The sequence below is a fragment of the Spermophilus citellus genome (genome assembly GCF_964194105.1).
Source record: "Spermophilus citellus genome assembly, chromosome: 2".
Lineage (NCBI taxonomy): Eukaryota > Metazoa > Chordata > Mammalia > Rodentia > Sciuridae > Spermophilus > Spermophilus citellus.
The window spans coordinates 25,891,553-25,910,133 of record NC_138183.1 but is presented as its reverse complement, the minus strand read 5'-3'; positions in this window follow the sequence as shown (position 1 = coordinate 25,910,133).

Here is an 18,581-nt window from a genome sequence, read left to right as displayed (position 1 = left end):
TCCAACCCTCCAAAGAAAGATCTGAGTTGCCATGACTCACCAGTGGTTTATGTGACAGAAGAACAGGCTGATTTTCTTTTTTTTTTCTTTTTTTAAGACAGAGGGGGAGAGAGAGAGAGAGAGAGAGAGAGAGAGAGAGAGAGAGAGAGAGAGAGAGAGAGAGAGAGAGAGAATTTCAATATTTATTTATTAGTTTTTGGCAGACACAACATCTTTGTACATGGTGCTGAGGATCGAACCCGGGCCGCACGCATTCCAGGCGAGCGCACTACCGCTTAAGCCACATCCCCAGCCCCCAGGCTGATTTTCTTGATGCCAGATTTTAAGATTTTTTTTCCTTTACCTCTTTTCTTTTCCTTCCTTCCCTCCCTCTTTTCTCCCTCTCTTTCTTTCTTTTTCTGTGTGTGCCACTGGAAATTGAACCCAGGGCCTCATATGCATGCTCATCACTGACTTACACCTCCAGCCCCTTTTATTCCGAGACAGGGTCTTGCTAAATTGTCCAGGGTGTCTTGGAACCTGAGATCCTCCTGCCTCAGACTCTTAACTGGCTGGAATTACAGGTGTGTGTCACCATATCCTGCTTCCCTTTTTCCTCAAATAGCATATTTGTGTGTGTGTGTGTGTGGGGGGGGGGAATTGACCTGCCATATGGTCCCCTGCAGGCTAGCCAATGCTCCATCACTTTGTTGTGTCGATAGCCTTTTAAAAACATTTTATTTTGATGCAGTTTCTTGCTAAATGGCCCAGACTGACCTCAAATTTGCAATCCTCCAGCCTCGGTCTTCAGAGTAGCTGGGATTACAGGCATGCACCACTGAGCCCGTCTCAAATACTTCAAGTGCCTTCTCAATGTTCCACACAGGAGATAGGACAGCCAATGAAACTGACTAGGTCTCTTGTCTGATGGTGCTTATCTTCTAGAGAAAGAAAGGCACCTGGTAAACAGGTAAATAAACGACTGGATTCTAGATAGTCTATAGTGCTGTGAGGAAAAGAACGCAAAAAAGATAATGCGTTGGAATGACAAGGGCTCTGGGGACAGATAACATTGAGCAGAAACCAGCCAAAGTTATGTCAGAGGTGACAGGGACCTGGGCACCAAGGGCTGTAATGAAGGCTAGTTTAGGTGGCTGCAAGAGAGCAACTGGGAGGAGAGAGATAAGAGTGGAATCCTGCTTTGAGAATCTTTGAAGTTCATAGGGGTGCTCTTAAGCCCCAGTAAGGAACACAGATTTTATCTCAAACAACGGAAATTCATCACTTTTTTTTTTTTTTTTTGTGATGCTGGGAATTGAACCTAGGGCCTTGTGCATGTGAGTTAAGCACTCCACCAACTGAGCTATATCCCTAACCTGAATTTATCACTTTTTAACATCTTTCTGCCCTTTCTTCCTGAAAGGTACAGATTTCTGTTTCTACCTGCCTAAAACTTATAGTTTTAAGACATCCTCAAAGCCAACTCCTACTAACTTCAGAGTAACACTGTTTTTTTTTTTTTTAAATAAAAAACAAAACCAAAACTGTATTCCCTTGTGCAAAGGACATTGGGACAAGAGATAAAGGAAAAGTAATCACTTCCTCATCTCTCCGCCACAGCTGGCAACTCCATTTCCATTTTCCCTATCCTGTTCCACTTCATGCTAATATGTGTACTTTTTATATATTTCATTAGGTGAGAATGACCTAGTAAAATGGAAATAATTTACCAATGAATGCATTCACTCCTTCCTTTCTCTACCTACCTACCTCCTACTGAAAGTGCAATAAACATTGTGTGTTTTTTCTTTTTTTCTTTCTTTCTTATTTGCAGTACTAGGGATCAAACCAGGGTCTCACTCTTGGTAAGGAAGTACTCTACACCTGAGTCATATCCTTAGCATCTTTTTTTTATTATTATTATTAACATTGGTAACTATACACTGAGCCAGGCATTGTGCAAACCTTGGTAAGTTCATTATCTCAACAATCAATATCACAATTCTAGTGAGGTAGGTGCTATTATTATTTTTGGTTTGTGGAGACGTGGTCTTTCCCCACCAGACTCAGAAAGACTAAATTGCCTGAGTATGCAATTCGTCATCACTAGTCATGTGAGCAGGATTCAAACCTTTTATGCCAAATTGCAAAGCTAGACCCTTATACAGACCCCCTCCTGGCAACTCCCTCGGACCAGGAAAGTACCACCAACCCAGGTTGTTTTAATTAAATTAATTAATTAATTTGTGGTGCTGGGGATTGAACCCTGGGCCTTGCACATGCCAGGCAAACACTCTACCACTGAGCCACATCCCCCGCCCCCTCTCCCCACCCCCACTCCCATTATATTTGGACAGAAAATTCTGTTTCTCAATAGTAGGGATAAAATATGGACTGTCATTTATCTCAGAGGTACTATACATAGTGCTGATCATTCATATGCAGATACCTTTGTAAACAGTTACTGTTTACTGAAGTCTTTCAAATGTATGACCTCACTTGATACACAATAAACAACTAGGGAGGACTTCCCCCTGGTCCCCAGTCAACAATGAAGACAGAGAAGAGAGAACTGAAGTGATGAGCCAAGGTCATCCAAACTCCAGAGTCTGCCAGGCCAGGTAGATGAGGAAGGATGGGGTCAGTGGTTCATGTTATCAGTAGATACTAAGTCTACCCCCACCCCCATCAGTGGCTCTGCCTGATATTACCAGGGCTGATATTAGGAACAAATTTTATCAGTTTGCTTCTGCATAGTTTATACTACTGAGTGCCAAGATTTGCCCCTGATTCTTGACTTTTGGAAGCAATTTCCTATATCACTCATCCAAAGAATCTGTTGAAGTATCATAAAACATCCTATGTCCAAAGTGACCCAGCTGGGCCAATGTGATGGTGGGCTTCTTGATTTATTTCTATTTATTTATTTATTTATTTATTTATTTATGTATCTATTTATTGGTACCAGGGGCCCTTAACCACTACGCCACATCCCCAGTTTTTTTTGTTTTGTTTTGTTTTTGTTTTTGTTTTTTTTTTAAGAGACAGGATCTCACTAAGCTGCTTAGGGCTTGCTATTGCTGAAAGTGCCGTCCTTGTCCCAATGCTAATCCAATAACAAGGACATGGACTTGAGAAAAAGGAGAAAGATGGTTTATTTCTTTTCTAGCAAAGGAGAAACACAGAGGACTCCTGTCCCAAAGGCTGTGATTCTGCCCATCAGCAGGAGCAGGGGGCTTTTTAAAGAACTGATTCAGAGAAAATGAGATTAGGGAGGAGAGATCAGTAAAGGAGAAGATCAGGGAAAAGCAGATCAGGGAGGAGAAGATCAGGGAAAAGCAGATCAGGGAGAAGTTCAGGGAGGAGGTTGGGAAAAAGAAAAAAAATGTAAGTTTCAAAGTCACAAGGGATATAGTCAAAACATCAAGTGAACCCTTGTTACATTGCTAAATTGCTGAGGCTGGCTTTAAACTCCCAATCCTCCTGCCTCAGCCTCCTAAGCCACTGGGATTACAGGTGTACACCACTGTGCCCGGTAGATGGTGGGCTTCTTGATTGGAAGTTGCATATCTGCCTGCTATTTGTGCCATTATACAGGTGAAGAAACTGAGTTTCAGCGGCTACATGGAGCTCATAACATTAGGGTCAGGACCACAGTCTAATTTTTTTTTTTCTTTTTGGTACTAGGGTTGATACCAGGGGCTCTTTACCACTAAGCCACATCACCAGCCCTTTTATTTTTGTTTCCAGACAGAATTCAGCTAAATTGCTTAGGGCCTTGCTAAATTTTGGAGGCTGGCCTTGAACTCGCAATCCTAGCCTTATCCTCCTTCAGTAACTAGGATGATAGTGTGCGCCACCATGCCTGGCTCTAATTTTGCCCAAGATGAATCCAAGTTTACTCTATGTTTTTCCCACTATATCTATTTTCCTCCTCAAAAAGACAGACATGAAACATTCAGCAATTCTAAAATGATTTATCATTGCAGCACTCCCAGGAGAATGCCCCTTATAGATAATTCTCCAAACCCCATCTGAGCATCTGGTGAATGGTTGGATCTTTCCTCATGGCAGCTGGAAACCAGCAAGTAAAACATTTACCAACTTATTGACATAATGGGTCTGGGTGTTTGTTTAGGTGTCAGGCAGTTATAGATTACTTTTTAACACCCTATTTTGAAATGAAAATAAATATGAGAATAAGCCCAAAATGATCCTAATAGAATGCCAAGAATAATCAATATTGAGAATGATAAATTTGTAATCATGGGAGGGCACATAGTGGAATGATTAGTTCTGCCTGTTGCACATTCTGGGAACTCAGGAGGCCTTTGGGGAGGAACTGGAGGGGGCTGAAGCAGGGCTGAAGGGAGACACTTGGAGAGTTAGTGGGTGGAAGGATCAGGAACTCCAGTTCCAGGATCTCAGACTGTAACAGGATCCCTTGTCGGTGGTACCCAGGGGCCATAACATATCACAGTCTCTTGCAAATGGAGCTGACTTCTAAAAGGTGAACTATAAACTAGCAAGCCAAAGGGGCCCAAACTATGCAAAAACCGAAAAGAGATAGAATAGTTGACCTTTCAGAACTTTAGCATTTCTAAAAGCAGGGAAGTCATTCCTGGAATCTTGGGGAGGGGAAGACAGAAAACAGGAACTATAGCAGCTGATATCTTTTTTTTTTTTAATCATGCATATTTTTAAAATTTGTTTTACTTAGTTACACATGACAGTACAATGACCTTGACATATCATACATTTGAATCAGATGGGATATAATTTCTCATTTTTCTGAGTGTACAGGTTGCAGAATCATATTGATCATGCCATCAATTATATACACACAGTAGCGGCTGATATCTTCCCAGCACTTTTTTTTTTTTTTTTTTGTACTGGGGATTGAACTCAGGGATACTCAACCACTGAGCCCGATCCTCCTGCCTTAGCCTCCGGAGCCTCTGAGGTTACAAGTGTGCACCACCAAACACCTTTTGAGCAGTCTTTAAAAGTTCTTCTCTATTAGGAGTATGTGGAGACAGATGCACCAGGACAGGTTAGCTCACCAGGTCACAGGACCAAGCCCCTGGACCGCCCAAATTGCAATATGGCTTCCCTGGGGCAGGTCTGTCTGCAGGAAGAACAGTGAGCACAGGCTGCAAGCCCCGTGGAGGATAGGTATTCAGATTAACCACTGGGTCTGGCCAACAAAAGCTCACCGTAACCTGGAATAAGTGTTTTGGTAGGAGAATAGGCCTGATGCCAGTTTGTGGGCTGTGCCAGAGAGGGGTGAAGGAGAGTCGCGCCAACTGCTGTGAAAGCTAAGGCCTTAGCTGGAGGGAACGCTGAGGATTATTTGCTTAGTTGTTTGTTTGTTTATTAGTGCGAGAGATTTGAGCATGCTTGAATGTTGATGGGAAGAGCTGGGGAAAAGAGATAAAAGATTAAGGATACTCCAAGCACAGGTGATGATTGGCAGGGTGCTGCACCCCACCCCCCTGCAGAAGGACAGCAGGCTGCAGGCTCAAAGGAAGAAGCCAGGGAGACTGGAAGTGTGGATGCGGGGATGTGTTCTGTGATGAGAGGGAATGAGCTGGCCGTGGGTGGGTGCAGAGCAGGGTGGAGATTTTGCATTGAGGTGCATCCTCAGCAAGGGCAGAGCGGAAGTTGCCCAGAATGCATTATGACAGCCTGCTTTTGCTCAGGAGCACAAACCCTCTCAGTGGCACAATGATGGGCAAAAGTCAACCTAAGGAACCCTGTCTTTTGCATAAAAATGAAAGTGACATTAGCAACTGCCGCCAAGGAGACTAGACACCTCTTTTCCTGTTTACCCCGCAGCACATGTGCCTTTGCCAGCCCCTTGTGTTAATTTCTCTCCGGAGTGAGCACAGGAGGGAGGGCCCATCCCCTCCTCCACTTGCCGGCTGGAACCTTGTGTCTACCATGTTGGGAGGAAAGGGAAGCAGGATGAGGAAATGAGGCTCCAGGGCTGGGCAGTGGGGAGCCCAGAACGATATTTCCAAGAATTCCATGCCTGAAAGTAGGAGCTGGTGGGTCCTACTTTGGTTAACCAAATCCTTTGGTATCAATAAGACAAGACAGTTTCCCTGGGGCCAACGATTCTCACTACAGAAGGAATCCTGGCTCTGCTTAATAATTGCCAGCCAGGCTCTTCTAAATAACAAACTTCCCAGCACATTGAAATTAGGATTTTACTATCCACAAAGACAATTCAGGGAATAGCTCCTGGGCATGATCTACACAGGCTGTGGGGACAAGCCACTTCCCTTGGGAGACAGTTTGAGATTAGAATGGGGTTCTTGGTCCTAGGGTCAGAGGAGGTTTTTTTTGAGCATCTTTAGGCAGTGGATTTGTGCCCTGTCCAGAACTGTTTTGGATTTCAGAGGAAGGAGAGCAGAGACCCCACGTCTTGCTTTATGAAAAGGGCATGAGCAGCCCCTTCCAAGAATGGACTTTGTTTGTGACAGTAAATTAGAAATATCATCTGGAGGGCAAGGCTGTCCTAGGAGAGTAATCTGTGTGTTTTATCTAGACTGCATTTGTGATGTGCATGGCAGCACAGAAAAATCGTACATAATGTAGATTTGCATGTGCTCCACAGGGGCCCACAGTGCATTGCAGAGGGAAGGGCCTCATGCTGGGATTCCAGTTCCACCTCTTCTGACTATGATTTGGGGCCATTCCTTTGTTCTCTGAGCCTTCTTTCCTCATCTGGGAATGGTTGTGGTAATACCAGATCTCAAGATGCTCTGAGGATCAGATGAGATCATGTAATTTGAAATCCCATGCAAATCAAAGTACCCATTACAAACACTGATTCTCATGTACAACAGTGCTTGTTGTGAAAACCACTCAGTGGTTGGAAAGTCAGCGAAAATTAATATTTGATGGACCAAAAATAGTCCTGTTGCTTTAATCCAAACACAGTTGCCATTCAGGTGTAGATTCTTTCTTCCATAGAAGGAAGCAATTTCAGCTTATATCAGCTGGGGTATAGGGTCAACTCCTTTCGTTATTTACCTTTTTTTCTTCCCGTGTGGTGGGGATCAAACCCAGGGCCTTGCATTCTACAGTGAGCCACATCCCCAGTCCCCAGCTCCTTTGGGTTCATCTCTATTCCAAAATGTTCTTGCTCTTTCTATCCCTAAATTGTCTACTTTTACTCATACTGTGTGTGTAATTGTGTATTTGGAACAGGCACAGATAATTATTTCTCATCCTTTACATGTAATCTTATTAGTTATGATACAACTAGGTTAAGGATGTAAGAAATTCATGGTTGTTCAGCAAAAAAGGCTTAGCTCACAAGTTTTGAAGCCAGGCAAGACCAGCCTCAGCAATATAGTGAAGGCTGAAGCAGCTTAGTGAGAACCTGTCTCAAAATAAAAAATAAAAGGGGCTGGGGATGTGGCTCAGCATATAAACACCACTGAGTTTAACCTCCCATATCAGAAACAAACAAACAAACAAATAACAACAACAACAACAACAACAAAAAAAAAACATACAAAATCAGTTGGCATGCTTGGAAAGGAAATTCATGACTGAGGAGTCTAATGCATATATATGTGTGTGTGTGTGTATAAGTATGTATATACACACACTGATTATAATTTTTATATATGTATCTATAGTACATACATAACTTTTATATGTATATATAGTCGTATCTATTTTATAGATACATGTATATGTATATAGATATATTTTATAAATATATATGTATGTATGTATGTGTGTATGTGTATATATGTATGTATGTGTACAAATATATATGTTTCTCCACTCTTCTGTATTATCCTTCTTCCAGTTCCAGGTGGAAGAATCTGTCTAAGGAATCAGTAAAGTGATAGAAATGAGTCCTAATTAAAATTTCCTCTTCCAAGTCTCATGGCCTGAACTCATGACCAAGTTAAAGGGATAATATTAAATATTCAAAAATATTTGAGGAAATAAAGCACGGTGATGATTAACATGGGCTGGGGCCTGGGGCTGTAGCTCAGTTGGTAGAGCACTCACCTAGTGCTTTAGTGAGGCCCTGGGTTCAATCCTTAGCACCACATTAAAAATAAAATAAAGGTATTGTGTCCATCTACTATAAAAAATATTAAAAAAAGAAAAGAACACGGGCTGCAGGGTCAGACAGACCAGAGTCTAAACTCAGCAGTTGTAAGCTGCATTTAGCTGCTCTGAGCCTTGGCTTCTTCATCACTGAAATGGGTATAACACAGGTTTCATGTGGTGGAGCCCTTTTTAATTTTTTTTCCCCTAAGACATGGTGCTCACCATGTTACCCAGGCTGGCCCCAAACTCCTGGGCTCAAGTGATCCTGCCGCCTCCGCCTTGTGAGTGGCTAGGACTACATGCACCCACCCATGCGCCCAGCTCATGCTGTGGTTTTTGAGGATTAGTAATGTGATGTTCTGCACAGTTCTTTGTGCAGGGCCAGAATGGCAAACCTGCAGAAAACACAAGCTACCATCATTATCATCTTTGTAGAAGATTTTCTGATTGTTTAAAATTTTTATTAAGTGAGATTCGTTTTTTTTTTTTTTTCCTCCAGTACCAAAACCCAGGGGCATTTAACCACTGAGCCACATCCCCAGCCCTTTTAAAATTTTTTTTCATTTTGAGAATGGGTCTTGAGTCTCACTAAGTTGCTTAGGGTCTTTCTAGGTGGCTGAGGCTGGCTTTGAACCTGTAGTCCTCCTGCCTCAGCCTCCCGAGCTGGTGGGATTACTAGCGTGCACCATCACAATTGGCAAGTGAGATTCCTTGAATGATCTTAAAGCATGCTTATGGCTTCATTGATTCAACAGATATTTATGGAGTTCCTACCATGTGTCAGGCATCCACGGGGAAGTTTCAGAGGAGAGGATTTGCGGGCCGTCATACTTCCAATGAGAGCAAAGCTCCTCTTGCTCTCCCAGCTCTTCCCAGGTTTCAAGGGTTTTAAATCAGCAATTAATTTTGAATCCTTTGCTGAATTTATTTATTCATATTTTCTTACTGGGGTTGAAGCCAGGCTCTTGTGCAAGCACTCAGCCACTGGGATACATTCTCAGCCTGATTTTCTTTTCATTTGTTTATTGCCTTTGAGACCAGGTCTCTCTGTGTTGCTCAAGCTGGCTACAAATTACTGGGCTCTGAGTCTTGTTCATCCTGATATAGGAACTGATCCACAAACGTGGGCTGAACCAAAGTGAGCTATGAGATTTCTTAAGCATTTGTTTCCCTTGAGCTAGATTTTGACTTTTGTTTTTTACTTTGAGAATGATACGGACCCTTGCTCTTACATCCCCTGTTGCACCGAAGCCCAGGCCTCAGACCTGAGTGGCCAAGTTTAACCAGTGAGTTTATCCAGCTACAGAAGCACTGGCTAATGTTGATGTGAAACTTGAAAGATCTTTGTCTTTTCTCTTCTTGACTCTCTCTCTTGTTCACACACACACACACACACACACACACACAAATCCAGGGCCTCATTCATGCTCAAGTGCTCTATGACTGAGCTGTGCCTCCACCCCTAATCTTTTTGGTCCTTTTTGAACCCAGGGGCACTTGATCACTGAGCCACATCCCCAGGCCTTTTTAGTTTTTATTTTGAAGCAGGCATTACTGAGTTGTTTAGGACCTTGCTAAATTCCTGAGGCTGACTTTGAATTTGCAATCCTCCTGGCTCAGCCTCCCAAACTGCTGGGATTATAAGCATGTGCTACCATGCCCAGCACCCCCAGCCCTTTTTATATCATTTTGAGACAAGGTCTCACTAAATTACCCAAAATGGACTAGAACTTGTGATTTTCCTGTCTCAGCCTCCTGAGTAGCTGGGATTGTAACAGTGGTCCACTTTATGCTTTGAATATAGCTTTTGCTGCTCTGCCACTGTGACTTATGTTTAAAATGGACAGGTTTCTTTCTCTTCCTCTCTCCCTGCCCCTCCTTAATCTCTCCCCTCCCTAATCTGGGAGAAAACAAAATTATCTTTCTTCCCCATCCTATGCAGAGTTATCTGTCCTTTAGCACACACCCACCACAGGAAGGAAGGAATTCAAATTAGGGATGCCACTAGAAGATCTAAGAGATGACCATCTCCCAAGCCAGGTGCAATGGTGCACACCTGTAATCCCAGTGACTAGGGAGGCTGAGGCAGGAGGATTGCAAATTCAAGGCCAAACTCAACAATTTATCAAGGCCTTAAGCAATTTAGCAAGACCCTGTCTCAAAATAAAAAATAAAAAAGGGGCAGAGATATGGCTCAGAAGTTAAACACTCCAGGTTCAATCCCTGTTAAAAAAAAAAAAAAAAAAAAAAAAAAAAAGAAAGAAAGAAAGAAAGAAAGAAAAAGAAAATAGAAAAAAGTCAGGGTGACCATAGCTTAAATGATAAAAACCAAAGATTAAAGTGCAAAAAGGTATAAGTTCATGCTGCCTGCTTCTAAGAGAACTTTTGTTCTTCATAACTAGGTAACATTATGTCACTGGTTCATAGGGGGTTTGAATTAGTTCTGTGGGTTAGAACATCAGAATTATTAGTGTCCATTTTCATCTAAGAACTTTATTCAGCATACAAAAATATACAATGTTGACACTCAAGAAGAAAGCCATTATCATGTGTATACTGGTCATCATGAACAGTGTGATACAATTTTTTAAAAAATAAACTATCATACCCTTCAAAAAAAACCCCACAATGAAACAAACCAACAAACAAACAAACAAAAACTGATCTCTCAAATTAACAAGTGAATTGAAACTCTGGACAGAAAACTAATGGAACAGAGCCTTTGAATGACCTCTTTAACCGCCCCCCCCCATTCTTCCTGATGGGGAGAATCACAGCCTCTAGACAGGAATTCCTTATGTCTCTTCTTTGCTAACAAACCAATAAAATGTCTTTTTTCTTTTTTTCAAAATTGTATCCTCATTATTGACTTGGCATCAGGGACAAGGACCAAACTTGCAGTAACAGGTCCTCAGGCGTGTGCCATGGTGCCCAGCTAATATAGTTCTTAATTGTGATTAATTAATATTGTGAATATCACTGGGTGTATTGGGGCTCCTCCGTAATCCTAGCTATTTGGGAAGTGGGGGTAGGAGGATTGTAAGCTTGAGACAAGCCTGGGGAACGAACTTAGCAAGACCTTATCTCAGAATAAAAAAGGGCTGGGGACGTAGCTCAGTGGTAGAGTGCTTGCCTAGCATGTGCAAAGCCCTGGCTTCGTTCCATAGTACAGAAACAAAACAAAACAACAACCCCACAAATGTCATCCCTCTTTTACAGATTAAGAAACCAAGACATGGAGAAGTTTAGTATCTTGCTGAAGGTCAATAGAGTAAATGGTTTCAGGGCTTTTCCTGGGTTAAGTGACATTGATCTTGTTGTTTTCAGCTCTTATTAACCCTCTGGGAGGCACCTGTTTGACAAGCCACTGAGCATCCTCTATGTGGGGAGAGAAAAAGGGGGACCATGGGTCAGGGGTACTAATGTGAAGCACGGATTTCCAAGGTGCAGTGCATGTCTGTCAGAATGCTCTGAGATTTAAGAAAGTCCATGGGGAGAGTGTGCTGAGGGATCCTAGGGGAGGTAGGCTGGCCTAGGAGCAGTGCGCTCTATGTAGAAATTGCACACAAAAGCTCTGGAACTACTTCTTCCTCTTACGGTCACTCACCCATCCTCAATTAATCCAACTGTCCACCCATCCATCCACCCATCCATTCTCTCATTCAAGTTTCTAGGTTCTAGTACCTAGTTTCCAAAATTCTATTTCTATTATTATTCCATGAATATAGAATATATTCATTGCATGCTAATTATTTTACTGTTGTTACTTAATCGGTTGCATCACAAATTCCAAAATATCAGGGGCTATCTTTGTGCTTCTAGTATTGTGTCAGTTGCTACTGAGGGTAGAGGAACTAGCTTGAATTGAATCTTGAAATTTGAGTAAGAATTATCCACTTGACAAATGCAGAGGAAAGAGTGGGGAAAAGCCACCCAGGCTTAGGGACATTTATGCAAAGTGTTAGAGGTAAGAGAGGGAATGTGCTCTTGGGAACAGTCAGAAGCAGAGTAGGAGGCACGGGTTCTCTGGCAATCCAGACTGGAGAGATGAGCAAAGGTCAGGTAACAGGGCCCTGTGGTCATACTTAGAAGTCTAGTGCTATTGCCGGGCATGGTGGTGCTGGCCTGTGATCCCAGAAGCTAGCGAGGCTGAGGCAGGAGGATCGCAAATTCAAAGCTAGCCTTAGCAACTTAGCGAGAACCTGGGCCAATTAGTGAGACCCTGTCTCTAAGTAAAATACAAAAAAAAGAAGTGGGGCTGTTGCTCGGTAGTTATATTGCCCAAAGCTAGGTCCTTGTTCCTGATGCCAATCTAATAACCAGGACATGGTCTTGAGAAAAAAGGAAAAAGACAGTTGATTGCTTTGCTAGCAAAGGAGAAACACAGGGGACCTTTGTCCTAGAGGCTGTGATTCTGCCCATCAGCAGGAACAGGGGTTTTTTAAAGAGGTGATTCAGAGAAAAATGAGATTAGGGAGAAGAGATCAGGGAAAAGATCAGAGAAGATCAGGAGGAGAATATCAGAGAGAAGAAGGTTGGGAAAAACAAAACAAAACAAAATGAAAAAAAAACATGTTAAGTTTCAAAGCCACAAGGGATATAGTGAGAGAATCACGTGAACACCTGTTACAGTTAAGCACACCCCTGGGTTCAATCCCCAGTACTCCCCTCCCCCTAATAAAGAAGTCTAAAGCTATCAAAGTTATTTCAACTTTCTAGTGGCATCTGAAATTGATTTGACCATGTTTTTATTTTTGGGGGGTGGGGAGTACTGGGGATTGAACTCTCCGACGCACTCAACCTCTGAGCCACATCCCCAGCCATATTTTGTATTATTTAGAGACAGGGTATCAATGAGTTGCTTAGCACCTTGCTTTTTGCTGAGGCTGGCTTTAAATTTGGGATCCTCCCGTCTCAGCCTCCCGTGCCGCTGGGATTGACAGTGCTTTATAAAACAAAGTGTTTGACCTCTCTAGATTCTTGAGTTCATTTGATGGGAGATCTTCCTTCGAGCCAGGTCTCCAGACAGTGGGGCCAGACCTCCCTGTCCACCCTTCTGCACTGCAGCCCTTCTTCTGACTCATGTTCCTTCTCCCCATATCTAATCTTTTTCATCCGTCAGTTTCTAATATAGGTCTGTAAACCCAGTTAGAGCTCAATAAATGTTTGTTGAATGAATCACATGCCTATCAAGGGAATGTGCTTGTGTGTGTGTGTGTGTGTGTGTGTGTGTGCATGTGTGTACCTGAAAGCCCTTTTGAGTTTCTTTCACTCTTCTAGGCCTACTTAGAATTGCCTTGGTAGAAAGGGACTGGCTTAGCAACCAAACAATTAGGCTGCAGGCCCTGGCTCTCTTACTGACCAGCCATGCATTTTGGCCAAGTCTTCACATACTCTTTGGGTCACTGCTATGACTCTTTTTTTATTTTGCAGTGCTTGGGATTGGATCCAGGACTTCCTACATGCTGTGTAAGTGCTCTACTACTGAGCAACATCCTCAGCCCCTTTAAATTTTATTTAGAGCCCAGGCTGGCCTTGAACTTTCCATCCTCCTGTCTCAGCCTCTCAAGTCACAAGGATTCTACACAGGTACCTCTATGCCTGGTAACCGCTGGAATTGGTGGCCTCTGACCTGCCTGACACCTACAGGCTTGATGGCCACTTGGTCTACACCCCCAGGCTAGAAGGGTCCTGGGGGAGGGAGAGGGGATCAATAAACCACCCTCTCTCCTCTTGCCCTGCCCATCTCCTGCTTTGTAGAAGCTGAACTTGACCAGAAGCCAGGGTCAAGTTTATTACTGAAATAATCCAGAAGGATCAGCTTCCTGGGTCTCAGAGCAGTGAGGAAATGTGCAGGATGGATCTGGGGGTCAGAGGGGACATGTGCAGCCCACTCTACCCATATTTGTTGTTCCTTCTCTCTAAAATGTTCCCTTTGCTCTAAACGCCCTTGAAGCTCTCTCTCCTCTAGTCCACCCCTGCTTGCCCTTCATCCCCCCACTCTGCCACACTGCCTCCCTGGAGCTCCTTCCTGAAACAATACCTGTCCCACTGGGGGGATTATTAGTTCTCTGTCCTCTTTCTCTTTCTACTCACCATGCTCTCCCCAACCACGAATCTAGCACAGGACCATGCAGAGCCAACCCTGGGAAGTGTTAGCTGCCCTGCATGGAGCTTGGTGACTCTAAAGCAACAGTGCCCAATGAGTTTCTCCTCTCCTATCAAACTTTCAGTTACTGGGTGTGGTGATGCATGTCCATAATCCCAGCAGCTCAGGACGCTGAGGCCAGAGGATTGCAAGTTCAAAGCCAGCTTCAGCAACTCAGAGAGTCCCTAAGTACTTTTGCATGACTCTGCCTCAAAATAAAAAAAAATAAAATAAAATAAATAAAAAGGGCTGGGGATGTGGTTCAGTGGTGAAGCACCTCTGGATTCAATCCCTGGTACCAAAAAACCCCAAAACAAGACAAAAAAAATTGTCAGTGGCTCCCTGTTTTCTTCAACTCATAAACATTCCAAACCCCTTTCTTTGCCACCTGAGGGGTTCCGCTGTCTGCCTGACCCTGACCCAGCAGTTTCCCAGCACCTCAGTGGGTCCGTCTGTCTGTGGCCTGCCCTGGAATTGTTCAGTGATTAATTATCCAGCATTTTGGACATCAGTATTTCTTGGTGACGCACACCATCTATAAAGGGTTGATTGCTCAGGCAGAGTTATGGGGGATCAGAATGCATAACACGCATTCCCCTCCTCCCTACCCCAAAACACTTATCTCTTCCACTACCAAGATAACCGGCTGTCCTGTTCAGCTCGAGGCTGATAAGGTGCCACTCAGTCCCTCCCTGAGCAGTTGCCTGCACAGGGTACTGGGCAGGCAGGAGCGGTCTGATTCATGGCTTCCTTCTTTCACGAGCTGTGACTTTGAATGAGAACCTTTGTTTCCTACTTTCTCAAGAAGAGGGACATACTATCCTTTTTCGGAGCAGTCCTGGAGACGCTGGGAATTTATAAGTAGGCACTTTAAATGGAAAAGCCTTAAGGATCTGTCAGAAGGTGGGATTCCTACTGCTCCCAAGGTACCAGCTTTCTTGAACGAGGTGACTTCCATTCCATCTGTCCTCTGCTTACATGTGACAGATAAGCATATGTATATGTGTATATTATCTGGGAATAGGAATCCCAGATATTTTCATGTCAAATGACAGTAGTTGCAGACTTCTCAAATATCTCTTATGCTCATTTCTTCTACTTAGAAGTGAGATGTGCCATCACATCTTCTTACTTAAAAAAATTTTATTATTATTATTTTGAGAGAGTCTTGTTACATTCTGAAAGCAGTGTATTGCCCTAAATTGCTGAGGCTGGCCTTGAACTTGTTGTCCTCCTGCCTCAAGGCTCCAGAATCTTTGGGATTACAGGGATATGCACCATCATACCCAGAGGCGAACCAACACTATTTATCACAAATTAATTTCTGAATTTTTTGATAACTGGATATTTTAGTCAATTGCTTTCCTTTGTCATCTTACATACTTTATTTCATGTATGTAAACATGTTATTTTGCAATAGAGCTTCTGTAATGTACACACATATACATGTACATCTCCAAACTCCTTAAGAATCCAGCCAGCCTGAGATTCAGGGAAACATCTGGAGGTGAAACCTCTAGAACTCAAGTTGTGGATTGCTGTTATCCTTAGACTCCAGGAAAACACAGGAAAGGTTTTAGAAATATAAAAATAGATTTTCATACTATCTAAAACCAAAAAGCTAAAACAAATTCAGAGAGGCAGAGGGAGGAACGAACTTGGGTATTTAAATCCCGTTGGCGTTGGCTTGCCCTCTGCCTTTTTGACAGATTCCCTTGCCTCGGGAGCCTTAGTCTGCTGGCCTGTGAACAGTGGTCCTAGGGCTCGCCCATGAAAAGTGGGTAGTAGAGAGAGCTTTGGGCCTTCTGGGAGGTTGGAGGGCTGGAGAGCAATCCTGGAAATGGGCTTCCCCCAACCCTCATGCATGGCAGCCTGGGACAGTCTCCTGGGGCCTAAGAGGGCCCTGGCTCTAGGACACCAGAATGCTCAGGGTTAGCAATCGGAGTCTGAAGAACTGAGAAAAACCTTGCTCTCTTTGGTGCCAAGCCTTGGGCTCTTCAAAGGATCCTGGCTCCCTGAGGTGGTCAGATGTCCTGGGGCATGAGGTTAGCATCAGTCTGCCTCTTTGCCACTAAGGGAAAAGAGACCGTTAATGGGCTGCAGTGGTCGGGAATTCCAAGGTCATGTGGGCACCTTGTCCTCAGCTCACCTGGGCCTTCCTGTGACTGAGGCTGTGGAGCGCCCTACACAGTGGGCACAGGCTGGGTTCTGAGTGGTGGGCACAGTGGCCAGGTATGCAGCAGCAGCTGGTCATGCTGGATGAGCAGCTGCACACATCAGGGTCTACTTTGCTGGGACAGTCAAGACAAGAGGGATCCCTAGGATACTTTTTTTTTTTTTTTGTTTTTTTAGTACCAGGGATTGAACCCAGGGGTGCTTAACCACAAGCCACATCTCCAGTCCATTTTTGTATTTTATTTAAAAACAGGCTCTTGCTGAGTTGCTTAGGGTCTCTCTGAGTTGCTTAGGGCCTTGCTAATTTGCTGTGGCTGGCTTTGAACTCACAATCCTCCTGCCTCAGCCTCCTGAGCCACAGTGTTTATAGATGTGTGCCACTGTGCCCAGCAGAGTACATGATTTTTAAGGAGACCCTCTGTCTCAGGAGGCCAAACCTGCACTTGTGCAAACTCAAGAGTGAGAGCCTCTCGTCCCATCCATGGGTGAAGGAGTAGGACAATGGCCCAAGCCAACTGTTCCCAGATTTGGCCTCATAGTGAAACTACCTGAAAGGCTTGCACAGATGCAGAAATCCTCCAGAATCAGAACCTCTGTGGGTGGGGTCTTGTCATCTAGCTTCAGTGTCCCTTCAGGTCATTCTCATGGGATCAAGCCCAGGCAGATCCAGGGATAGTCCTTGGGAAGCCATGTGCTTATCTATGACCTATAGATCTCTGTGGTTTGCAAGGCACTTTTCCACACATAAATGTTTGATTTTCACAAAACCCACATGAGATAGGGATGAGGAAAATCATGTCAGCGATCTCCTGGCAGCAGGAGATCTTCATTCAGTCATTTCCACTTGCTAAATGTGGATTATAGGTCCACCGAGACCCCTGCCAGGAAATTGCCAGCCACCGGGCATTCACACAGGTATGCACACAACTAGATAAGATATGAGGTTCTTGCAGACCAGAGGAAGAAGAAGTGGTGGGGTGTGGGGAGGAGGAGGCCCAGAAGGCTTCCTGGAGGAGGACTTTGAATTGAGAGTTTGAATTGAGAGTGATTTTACCATTTATGGAAAGGCATCCGCCCTGAGAGAACTGCACATGGAAGGTTGTGCTTTGTGGGGTTGGGAAAGCCTCCTGTATTTAGGGAATGTCAAGTATGTGAGGCTTCATTGGGAAGAGGCTGGATAGGTAGGCTACGGCCAGTGAGTGAGACTGACCGGCTCTCTGCAGGCAGCGGGGAGCTGCTGGAGTGCTGGGGCAGGAGATGACCGTGGCCTTGAGGCCCAGCTCAGGGCTTCTCCACCTCAGGGCGCATGGGAATCCACTGGGTATCTTAAAGGCAGATTCTGATTCCATGGCATTCTGCAATCCTACTAAGTTCAGAAGGGTGTCATGAGGTACTGGTCCCTGCACCATACGTGAAGGTAAAAGGTTTTGCTTCAGCAGGCACGGTGGTGCACGCCTATAATCCCAGAGACTCAGGAGGTTGAGGCAGGAGGATTGCAAGTTCAAACCGAGCCTCAGCAACTCAGCGAGGCCCTAAGCAACTCTGCAAGACCCTGTCTTTAAATAAAATTTAACAAAGGGCTGGGGATGTGTGGCTTGGTGGTTAAGTGTCCTTGGGTTCAATCTCTGGTACCAAAAAAAAAAAAAAAAAAAAAAAAAAAAGAAAAAAAGAAAAAAGAAAAGAAAAAGACTGGCTTCTCAGGTTAGCTTTGAGCAGCAGAATCATCAGCCCTGGGCTATGCCATCCTCTGTATTTCTCCCACCTACAGAAGGGCCGGAAACCCCACAGGTCATAATTCTGCTTAGCTGTGTCTGTACAGATGGTGAATTTTGGCAACTGACATCATGATGCTCTTGGGGGATCTTGAGAGCCTACTGATCCTGCCTCCGTCAACAACACTTGGAAGAGTTTTGCCAGCAGAAAATAGGACTCTCTTCCAAGCGGGGTAAAACCCTACAGCCACAGAGGCGGTATCCGTAGAATGTGACCAGCTGTTTTGGTGGTTTTCTGTTACTATTTGTGAAGTCTTCATTCTCGTCATCTGCTAGCAGAAGGATGGTGGCAGTTGCCAGAGGTTGGAGGGAAAAAAAAAATCCTGGGAGAATTTACATTTGAGAAAATTCCATTCATTGACTTAATTATTTCTGGGAATTCAGAAGAGACCACCATGATCCTTTAGCCACGAAAATGCTTG